Below are 12,303 nucleotides of genomic sequence, written 5' to 3'. Positions count from 1 at the left end.
AGTCGTTGCGCCGCATGTGCAGCCGCGGAAGCGGAAGTCGTCTCGTTACTCGCGACTTAGACTGCATATTAACCCGACAAACGACGTTACGAGGAATCCTCTTTACGAATAAAGATACAAGACTCGCGTACGACGCTACAGTGATCATCAACAGTGAATGCAAATTTTTTCATATTAATTGTATGTATACAGGGTGGCGCACATAAAACTGGCCTCAAATGCAAAATACAGTTTTAAAGTTATATTTCGTATTTCCGCGCGCATGTCGCATTCACGAAAGAACATGTGCGAATGTACTCCTCCATACAATAATAAAAACGCAATTGTTCAACTGAATACGACATGACTCACGTAGACGAAATATAACTTTAAAATTGTATTTTGCGTTTTAGGCCGATTTTATGTGCGCCATCCAGTATAATTATATGTATATTCCAGATCAGGTCAAAACTTCAAGGTATTATAGGAAATTGAATTTGGAACAAAAAAGTTCCTATAAATATAAGTCCGAAAACGCTTTGTTGAATATATCTAATAAACTTTGAAAAATCACGTTTTATTGACGATTTTTTGAAATAACTCTTCAAAACCCTTCGTTTATTTGAAAAAAGTAACAAAATTAATCTGATAAGTAAATAAACTAAATTACACCAATTTTATTTAATTCTGATAAGGCATTTAAAAGAAAATAAGCTCGAAACAATAAAAAAAAGCAGAAACTGGGAAAAACCACCTTTCTGATGATCTTTGCGTAAATACCTACTACATTCGTAGCGTTCGCTTTAGTATAACAATTAATAGCTAGTTATTTTCAAAAATTATCAAAAAACCGTGATTTTTTAAATTTTTATTAACTATAACTTTTTAACGAAGTTTCCGGATCTATGTTTATAGGAACATTTTTGCTCCAAATTTAATTTCCTATAAAATCCTGAAGTTTTATTGACCTGACCTGGAACACCCTGTATAAATAATTATACGTATATTTATAATATTGATAATTATATTCATTTTATACACATAACATACATAAGTGTACATAGTGTACGTATATTTGCGCATATATGTATATATGTATATATATGCGCATATAATCATCTGAAAGGCATGCATTCAAATTACGTTACGGTTATCAATAATTCTATTTTGCATTCTAGAACTAATTGAGTGAAATTGAATCTCCAGTTAATACGGTAAACAAATCAAATTATTGTTTCATTGTACGTACGAACAACAAGGAACATAAATATATTAATATCAATGTTAGTAATTGATATGAACCTGCATGTCTGGTGAATTAATTAAACGCGCTTAATTAAATTAATTAATGAAAAGATAAATGTCCCCGCAACATATCAACTATAATATGCATATACACGTTATTTATCTTTTTTATACTTAGGATAACTACACTTCTTTACATGTAATTAAGATAATAGAACAAACAAGCGGACTATTAAAAGGATATGTTTTTATGTATTTAATAAAAATGATAAAAATTATAAAAAATATCCGCCATAATCTATATCTACGGTTCCGAAATCGTAAATTGAAATCTAAAATCAGCAAGATCTTATATATATATCGATTGTAATCGCTGGGTGACTCGAGAGTTTTATACATATACCGACGAGATCGCGTTAAGAATTAAGAAGCTACAACTGGAACTTTGAAAGACAAAGGACGAATTTCGGGTATTTGGAGCGAGCGAGCGGCCGCTGACGTCGGAGAGATGCGCGGTCGAGAAGTCTTCTGGGAGGCAGCGAGGAGCGAGATAATGGCATTCTAAGGGATGCGCGCGCGGTGGATGCGTTGAAACGGAACGTCGCAGTGGTAGTGTTCGCGCATTCTGCCGGAATCGCGAACATCAAAGGCCACACACCGGTCGTGCGCTGCAGCAGCACAAAGGTGCACATACGACCGCATCGCGGCATCCGGAATAGTTCACGGTACAGACCGAATGCAAAGCGTTCTGTGTTTCTCTCTCTCTCTCCTCCTTTCTCTCTCTTTCTCGTTCTGTTCCGGAATTATGTTAATGTGAAGCGAGGACGGCCTCAAAGCCGGAGTCCGCGAAAACGTCAGGATGCAATCGGACTGCTTTCATCCTGAGTCGATAAAATTGTATCTATCACGTCTACAAAGGGAGATTGCAAGGAGACGCGCAGGAGTATCGAATCGATTTGATTATTCGGAAACTCGATGTAACATCCATCAATTCATCCATTTACTCAAACGAATTAATCGAAATGTGTAACTCAATCGTTCAATTAGTTGACTATAAATCCCAACAAATAAGAACTCGTAAAATAGTTACATGAAATTTAATTCATTTTCTATCGTGGCAATCTGCATCCTATATCCTCTAATAATATGTAATAATTATTAATATTACATATTATTATATATTATTATATATTTTTAAAAATTAATTAGAAATAATAGAGCAAGGCGCGAAGTCGCGGTAGCGCAAAAATTTGAAAGACCACTGCGCTACGATTACCCATCCTCTGTTGCAACTTTGATAAAGAATGCGCCGAAGTTACAGTCTGTAGGATGCGGGCAGGAAGGAGGGAGGCGAACGGGGGGAGAGGAGATGCTTAACAAGCGGCTACTCAGGGAACAATTTTAAGAATTAAACTTCTCGCCGGAAGTCTGCCAGCCGGTCCCCGCACATTCTCTCGAAGAAAAGGGGAAAAGGGGAGGGAGGTGCAGCTCTTTGTAATCTTATCTCACTGGTGTAACGCGAGCCGCGCGTTACACCGCCAACGCCGAGATTATTAAAACGAACTCCCAGATTTTAACTCCGCCGGGCTAGCGGAGTAACGGCGAGCCGCCGTTATTTCCGAAGTCCGATGAGAACTTTAACAGGTGGGCGATACGCGGCCCTCTCCCCCCGCCCCTCTCTCCGGGCCCGCCGCCACGCCGTTGGCTTTTACACGAGTACTTCTCTTCTCATAAACAGCTCGACTTTCATCGACGTGCTGCGAGTAAGCGAGTAATTAGTTGCTAATTGAACACCGTCGCCCGATTGAGAGCACGTCATAAAAATACCGTCTCCACTCCGAAGTCTCAGAAACGCCGAGTTTTTAATAGCAAGCGCCAATGATCAAGCGCTAATTAAGCTGCAATCAGGTACTTGTTTATAGACTTGTTGAAACAAACTAGTATTTAAATTTGTTCTGAAGTCCTGATGCACGGTGAATAATTAACAACTGAAATAATTTCGAAACTCAAATAGTAAATGTATAGATATCCTCTGGTTGCACGTTTGTTTTTGAAATTGGCAAATATTCGAAAACGTATTATTATAAACTTGAAAGTTAATTTCGGATATAACCAAATACTATCTTATATCTTCTTTCGAGTAGAATCTCTATAAAAATCCGTATAATTTCCTCATTGTACGTATTGTAGTTGCTATATTGCCAATTCATGTTGACTAATCTGCAAGCAATCTGTAAAGCGTTAGATACTCGTTTATTTTGCTGAAATAAAAAGATGCGCTGAAGAAATATGTTCGATTCCAGCGATCACAATGTTCGGCGAGGCTGCATTTAGCAACTCGAAGTTGCGTCCGATGAAATCGTAGCGGAACCAACGTTAAAAGCTTTCAATTACCGACGACTAACTGCACCGGCGGACTTTATACCGATCGTTACGCCGATTACGCTCGACGATAATACTTTTTATCATACGCGAGCGAGCGCGCATAGCCACGGTCTCGGCCGTGCGGTGCGGTAGGTATAATTTGGCGAAAGCATAAATGCCGCGTTAATGGCGCGCGCGGTGCATATATTCTGCAACCGCTACTCGCGGTTTCGACGGTAGCTCGTAAAGTTCGTGACTGACGACATCGGCGACGACGGGATGTGTATCTGCCCTTCGGAAACACGATACAAACGTAATTCCTATTTTTAGCGATACGCGCCCATGCGCGATTTGCAATTCTTTTCTTTTGCTCTTCCGCTGACCGCAAACCCGTTCCTGGGCTGGCTGTCTCGCTATCGTTTGCGGGTCCCGTCCCACGTGGGTTTCGTCGCTGAACTTTCAGTTTCGACTCGAAATATCGATGACTCGATCCGGATTAATCGCGGGACGATCGCGCGAATCTTCAAAACAACCTTCCAGAACATCCAAAACAACGGAGAGGTGATTTATCGCCTTACAATCCTTACGGAGTTTAAAACATGGCGAAGGACAGCGGAAACCGCGCTTGATATTCTCCCATGTCCTCCGTATATCATCGGCACCCATCGCGCGGGATAATGAGCGATGCTAATTAAGAACGCAAATAAAGGCCGCGTGCATACAGTCGGTGTATGCGAACGAGGCCCGTAACGCGACTCGAATGAATGTTACATCGGGATAAGGAGTAACGCCGATTCGCTTTCTAATCATTACGTAACCTGATATTAGAGGCCCGTAGTTACGGTATAGTTGCCGACATGTATACATATTGTATGACATACTCTCATGCAAATCGTTAAATCCGTCGTCGGGGATGAGATTGTTTTCAATTATAATTAAATCAAATAAAATATAATTAAATATAATTAACAGTATAATTAAAAAAAATTAAAACGCATTTAATCTCTCAACGCAGATTTTCGTCTCATGTAAAATTCATAATTTAATTAATGCGTTTTGTACAACAAAAAGTATAATATTTCAATAGAGATACATGCGACAAATAAAACGCAGTTTTATTAGTATTTTCCAATCTGCTCGCAAATACAATAAATTTAAATCGTGCAGCGTAATTCAATTAAATAAAATCAAACGAGAGATTCGCGCGAGTTGCGACGCGCAACTCGACAGACGATGCTCTCGCGTTTCTTCTCGAAAGCGGAAGGAACGATTCGTTTCCTGTCGCGCTTATACGCGTATTTTCATTCGATTTATCGTGGGGAGAGTGACGCCGCTCGGTCATCTCCGCCGGTCGGTCAATTTACGTCTCTATTAACGCCTTCCGGCTAAATAACGAGCCGAAGCGACGCGCGCGCGCGCGCGCGCGAACGTGAATTAACGGCGATGACAGAAAGTATATATCCCGCGCAAACGCAGCATCCAAAACATTTCGCGATAATTACTATCCGCGCCGGGACCCGAGAGCGCGCGAATTATTATATTCACAGCGAGCGCTCGCATTGTTTACATTGTTGCCGATCGCGCAACTAATTACGGTAGGGTGACCATTAATTTCCAATCGACGTCGAGGGCCGTCACCATCGAGAAATTAGCGGCGTCGCTAATTGATCACGCGGAGATGCGTTATCTCCGCGTTAATTATTAAACTGCATCGTTAATCACGGAGATTATTCGAGGCGTTTGCATTATTTGCGAACGAAATAAAAACAGATACCTAAGTTTGAAATTTTACCGTATTATAGTCTTTCTCTAATATCAATGAACTTCTAGTGAAAAAAAGTAAAAAAAAAGTATAACGTATATAGGTTCTTTGGTTATAATTACATTAAAAATTCAGACTGTTGAAGATGAGAATGATTTTTGCGATTCATTATTTAATCGGCACACAGTGAATCTATATGCGTATGTTTGTATGTGTAACCAACGACCTATATATATCGTATAACCGAACGATATTCTATCGAATTGCGACGAATCGCATCAAAGAGCCCAGGGCATTTCGGAATACGTTCCGTATTAACTCCCCTCATTAATATTCCCTGTAATTATTGCAACAAATTTCGGCCGTATGATATTGTCGCGAGGCGCCCGAAATTTCAATATCGAAATTCCGCGCAGCGTAATGCACGCGCGCGCGATCGGGGGGGGGGGGGGATCGGGTTAAACGCTGGCATTCCCGCGAACCGCCACGAGGAGGCGAAAACACACACGCGGGGCTGAAATATCGAGCGTATTTTATCAACGGCGCGTTACCTTCGTAAATGAGAGGGAGGAAGTTCGCGTGCTGCGCATTCACCGTGTGCTGGTGCATTGTTAACGCGCATCGGATATAGCGTCCTTCCCGACTCAAAAAGCCTCCCGGACTCAGCGTCTCTTAGCTAAATTGCCTCGTTCAGACGACGGACGGCGGTTTCCGTCGCGCTCGTTTGTCTCGCGATGCGGATTAAGAGATTTTCGTGCAAAATGCATTTCGTTGCGAGGACTGCAATACAATTTATCCCTCCCGCGCAGAGATCTCCCCCTCCCCGTCATTGTATAATTGTCACCGCTGGATATACGCACGCAGAGGGTGAGATTGATGTTTCATGACAGATTCACATATGATACTATTGTATATATGTGGACGATGACGAAATTAAATAAAATTAAAGTAAATGAATATCCATATAATTTTTTCCTCGCTGTTAATCTAGAGTCGCACGCGAAAACAATACCGTTTCGGCATTCCACCGGATGTAGAAAGAAAAAGCCAGCTAGTTACGAGTGTAATTCCGACTGGTGTAGATTTCTTTTTAATAAATATGAGCGTGGTATTCTCTCTCGCGCGTCTCGGTTCGTGCCGACTACACTTCGTCTTTATTGCGGCGTGACGAATGCTGGACTGGGCGGTAGAAAATCGCGCGTTCTTCTCTCTCGGACAGCTTTATTTGTTTGAAAACCGGCCTGTTGCGTTGCCACAACAGTTGCGAGCGAGCTCATAAGAGATACCGAAAGAAAGAGAGAGAAAGAAAGATATTATAAAAGGAAAGAAAGAGAGAGTGAGAGCGAGGGAGCGCAAGGGGTTCGACGACCCTCCTCGCTTTGTCGTGAGTCACACGGATGAATAAGTGCAATGACGTGAGTGCGTGCGCACGTACGTGAGTCCGATGCGTGCGCGAAACGTACTCGTCTTCCGGCCACCGGAAAATGTCATGAAGAACATTATACAGAGCGATCCTGCTGTCCGCCCACGCTCACGAACGCATCCTAAACGCATTTCCCACCAAGGTAATCCCTTTGTCCCGATTACTTTGGCGGAAGCCTTTGATCTGCGAGATGAACGGCGCGGCGTGACGCAACGAACTTTGTGCGCGCCGTCGACGACGGCGGCGGCGGCGACGACGACGACGATGGGATAGGATGCTAATGCCCCGGTTATCACGCGCGAGTGAAGCAGCAGCGGTTTCTGCCGATACGCATAATTGCCGCCATAAAAACCGCTCGGCGCAATAATGACCTTTTCACGAAGTATAGTTCAAGTTTATAGTTCAAGAAGTCCTTCCTATGGGAAAATGTCAATTCAAATCCTCTCGTTCCATTTTATCTATTTATATATATTTTTTTTTCTATCTGCATATAAATACTTCTTTTAAAAGTTTAAGAATTTTTAGAAATATAATTTTTCTTTGGTATTCAACTCAATCTAAAATATCGCTTCGATTATTTTGAGCTATTTTCGAAAATTAAATTCTCATTTCCACCCTCGCGATGGATAAAAGTTATAATTTTACGACAAAAAAATATATGCACGGCGGTAGGGTAAAGCCCTTTGCACAATAGGCGATAGCGACAACGATAGCGACAGCGACAAAGTTGCCGACAAAGCTACAGCTATTGTGCAAGGGGCTTTAATGAAGCATCGTTAATATTAAAGTCGCGTAACGATTTCCTCAATTATGGTAATAACGTAGTTGAAGAAGGGATAAGTACCTGTACGATAATGGTCGATCATAGACTTTTGGTTTTTACCGGTTTATTTAGGAACACCCCGTGTGTTTTCTCCGGCGAAACTTTCGAAGCGAGTTCGCCGTATAGACTGACTCGAGAGAAGCGACTTGTTTTTGCGGCGAAGCTCTCCTAATCCAGAGATGGCTGAGCTTTACGGGATCGAGGGTTGCGTTTATTTTTATCTCGTAGACTGATCGATCGATTTCTATTCTTCCACGGAAGCAGATATTTTGTCACTGTCCCTCCTCAAAAAAGATAGAGATATACTTGGTCATACGAACGAAAAGGGCAGCACTTTGGGGGATTTACCTTATTCCGAATAAGATAAAAAAAATAATACGAAAGATACGAGAATACGCGAATAAAATTGCAAGAACCTACCGCTGAAACGTTCCTTTTTGGGCGGTGGACTATCATGCATTGGACGTGTTCCTACTCGACGTAAACTTCGGTCGAAGATGTAATGGAATCTCATCGTTCTAGTCGCGACATAAAAGCGTACAGGCACTTTCGTGATCCACTCGAGGAAGGGGGGAAGAGAAAGGGGGGAAGGCGGGAGCGTAAAAAGGATAAATCGATATGCGGAATTACCATACTCTCAGGACGTTTACGTCTTGCGGTTCTTGTTCGCTAGTATCCACTACACACTCGGTAATCCAATATTCATGAAAGCCGGATGTACGTTTTAGCTCTGATAATAAAACGACGGTAAAATATGGATGCTCGCCGTCGTCGACGTCGCCGTCGTCATCGTCGTCGTCTTCGGCCGATCCTTTTCCTCTCGGTGGGACGTCGTCGTTTCGACGTGGCATGGCCCTCATCCATCGACTGGCGGACGATTTTATTAACGTACAACGCGTCATTACTTCTCCGTTAATTGGGTATTCGATCTTTTGTGACGCAACTGTGACGACACCGCAATAACGATGGACGATGGACATCGACGCATCGATAATTACGCCGACTCCGCGTTTGTTACGCGGGGGGAGTGGGGGAGTAAGGGAAACTAGTTAATTCTCTCTCATTTTAATTAATATCCTTGTTTACGTTCGTCGCTTTCGCGATACGTAGATTATCGTCTCGCGCATTTTTATATCGTCTATCAAACCCTCGAACGGAAGGCGACGCCGCGACGTGGGCGAGTAGATCCGTCGGCGGTAGGTGAACTCAGACGCTTATATGGCGACAATAACTATATATGTATAACGATATGCTGTTTTTTTCGCTGCACTCTGTCTCCGCAATTCGACACGATTCGGCCAGTCCTTTTATTAAGCGAATGCGCTCTCCGCAAGTAGGTCAAATCCAGATACGTATAGGGCTAAATGCGACGCGCTCGGACGCGCAAGGAGAGTAAGTGCACTTACGCTGTTCTTGCATCCGCGTCCTCAATTGTTGGTGCTCCCGAAGCGGTCGCTGAATGCCGCGGATAGGGTTCACAAAGGGAAAACTCCCTTCGGCCCCTATGAACGAGAACCTCGTCGCGCGAATCCTCCCCCTGAAAGAATAGCATTTGATACACGATGATGCACGTGGATGACACTTGCCGTTCGCCATAATGGGACCGGAAATGGAACATTCCCGCGCTCTATACCCTTTATCTGGAAATTCGCCCTTGAACCCCCAACCCCCGTACAGAATAATCGCGCCGAGAAGAAACGTAGTTGTCGGATGTGCTTATACAGGATATTCCGCACGAGTATCTTAAATGTTTCCCAGAATATCCTGGACTAGAAGAGACCCTTGAAGTTGAATCGCTTGTAACCTAGAAACTGTTGTCGTCTAACATGTAGTTTTATGTCAGGATGTCACGGTCTGTTTATGTCATGTCGTACACATTTTATTTTTCTTTTCGATCTACCATTCTCAAGAAAACTGCTGTAAACCGTCAATTACGGCACAAGAAAAGCTCTGTATTTATCCTGGACAGGCTCATTAGTATTTTTTTTCCCTCGCCACTAATTATTTCGTACGCATTAAATGTAACTGTACGACCATTAATTATGCCCGTGCAATTAATTATTTAATTATAGCGAATTCAAGAAGAACGAACTTGGTGTATTATTTCGTTTAAGCTCACTAACTAGCTTTTAGAGCGCATCACAGCTAGCGGGGTCGAGGGGGATCCCTCGCCGGCTGCGTGTTTCGTGCACGCGCGATTATATTGCACGTTACGCACAATGCCGTTCAGGCGATTCCATTGTTTTCCGGCACGTCACGCGTTAGTCCCGATGAACGCAACCCCTTAACGCAAATTTCGCTTCCCTTCGTTCACCGTACCCTCTATCTCTGCTCTCGGCGCCACCCCTGTAAACGCCCTGTCGACGGCGCACAGACGGGTGGTGGGATTATTTTCAAAAACAACGCGCGAACAATAAAATCTCGCGATTAATATTCGCGTTCCCGCCGCCGGCGTTCGGACGCGGAATGGAAGGAAATTCGAATTCGTGAGTGAAAACTTCGTTTACGGCGATTATCACGACGAACAATACAATCGCGGTAGAATAAAAACGAACAAATATCTCGTTTTAGAACTTTGGCTTTGAAAAAATTAGATGTTTTGCGGAACAGCGTCACTTTGGAAAACATCTCTTTTATTTTAGGTTTTTGCGCGTTGTTGTTTACCAATCTTAACGAAGATAACTGTAAATATTAATTGATAATTAATAAATAAAGTTGGCTTGCAGACGGCGTGTTGTCGTCGGACGTGATTGTCCGCGAATTATCAGCGAGCCGCTTGATCTTACAAGCGGTTCCTCGCCGACACTTTACGCCAATTTTCATTGATAAATTAATGTCACGAGTTAAAGCGCTTTTCAACTATACGATATACGTGTATACGTACATCCTAATCAGGCACGAAACTACAAAAGGCGGTGAAAACGGTGTCGTAAAATTTACCTCGCGACCACTCAAGTGATTTGAAACGTCCTCTCGACATCTATCATGAGCTATTAACCTGAACGATAATGAGAAAACAGATAACGGTTCATGTTAAAAGAAGATGTACAAATTGTAATTAAGTGTTAAACTGTCACGATGATACAAGTAATCTCACTCTCCTTCATTAGTAGATAAATGTCATAAAATGAGGCGCATATTGCGGGAACACCAGAGAAACCTAGTTAAAAAGTTTATGGCGTATTCGCTAACACAAATAGAGATATTATAATAGTTTGTTTAAACACTGCGCACTATTTTCAGAAAGCTCTTCTGTGCAAGCAAAGCAGCGTATTTCCACTTGAATAGTTCAAACTGTTTCACGTAGACATACAAAAATTGAAAAAGAATATATTTTTCCAAATTACCTCCGCTCCATTAACTTTCGCAGACTTCTAAATTTTCCAACATTTTTCCTGTCATAAATAAAACTACGTTTTTAATCCTCTTTGCAAAATGTATGCCGGTAAAGATTTTAAAAGCCATTGTCGGTATTAGAAAATATTTATAATTTCAGCGGAAAAAAGAGCGGGATATTTATGTAGAATGTTTCTGTTCCTGCATGTATATAATACGTGATACTTATGAATGTACGCTAGATAATCAAGCGTAAAGCTAATGGATGTTCCGATAATCAAACACTCGGTTAATGGCTGTTCGAATAATCGAGATTCTATCGTGCACCATGTTAAAGTACTCTCTATATACCGTTCTACGCTGATTTACTTAAGCCATTGGCTTTGTCTACTCTCTATGACGACCTACATATCCTGAAACGCAATAATTTCAAATGCACGCCAACATTAATAACAGAATAATGATAGCAAGGATCGAGCGAGGCCTTTATCACAAGTCATGCGAGATACACTTCCTTAATACTTTACATATTAGAAGTGACATATTAGAAGTACGAATAAATATTCAAGGTTTTTGCAGGAATCGTAAACAGATACTACATATCCATTATATAATACGTGTATTCACTTTACTATAAATTTCACTTTAATATAAATTCAGTCGTAAATGCAGGTATAAATTAGCATGTTGTACAAAGTGATTTGTGGTTATACACGAAATATCAAAGCTTTTTTATTTAAATCCAAACCATTTTTTACCTCGAAACATGTTGAAATATTTAAATCTATTTTAAGAAGATTGTGTTACATAAAATGATTCCCGCAGTATTGCGCATTATATACTCTCCATTTTCCGAAAATACGAATTTTAAAGAGAATATCTGAAAATAAATTCTTCGATTATTATAGAGAGCATTATGCATACATTATTTGTCGCCTCGAACAACAGCAACTTTGCTAAGGATATCTGACACCTCGAAATTACATCATTACCATCGCTGCATCGCGGCTTTTCGGCTATTATAAAGTCTCCGAGCTTCGCGCAAGCAGCGGAATTAAATTTCCTTCGAGTGCTGACTTTTACGCGTCGTGAAATCGCAAATGTATTCGGGAGTCTCACGGACCGCCGCCGGGACGCAACGCTGCGGTTAAGGTCGGCTTAATTGCGTCCTCGGAGATTTATCGTGAAAGTAGCATCTTCCGTCCGTACGGTCCACGGGCTTTTTGGACTCCCCCCTCCCCTTTCTCCACCGAAACGTGGTATGACTGCGAATTTCGCGTCTGGAAACGACAGGGAGTCGAGAGGCCGACCCTTAACATCGTCAAGAGGCTGAGAAACGCTTTGTTCTCACCCCATCGTATTATAACAAAG

At 41.9% G+C, this 12,303-nt stretch overlaps 1 protein-coding gene and 1 pseudogene across 3 annotated transcripts in view; one reads left to right on the top strand and one right to left on the bottom strand.

Annotated features, from left to right (window-relative positions):
* The window catches only part of LOC139823365 (lipase 3-like), a 167,654-nt pseudogene that overhangs the window by 19,160 nt on the left and 136,191 nt on the right, over positions 1–12,303 (bottom strand).
* Tsp26a (Tetraspanin 26A) overlaps positions 1–12,303 on the top strand; it is a 116,236-nt gene that overhangs the window by 8,610 nt on the left and 95,323 nt on the right. The gene's annotated exons all lie outside the window — the stretch shown is intronic.

Source organism: Temnothorax longispinosus, chromosome 1, assembly GCF_030848805.1.
Source record: "Temnothorax longispinosus isolate EJ_2023e chromosome 1, Tlon_JGU_v1, whole genome shotgun sequence".
In the NCBI taxonomy this organism is placed as follows: Eukaryota; Metazoa; Arthropoda; class Insecta; order Hymenoptera; family Formicidae; genus Temnothorax; species Temnothorax longispinosus.
Note: the sequence above shows the minus strand (reverse complement) of the source record. Positions and strands in the feature narration are given on the sequence as shown.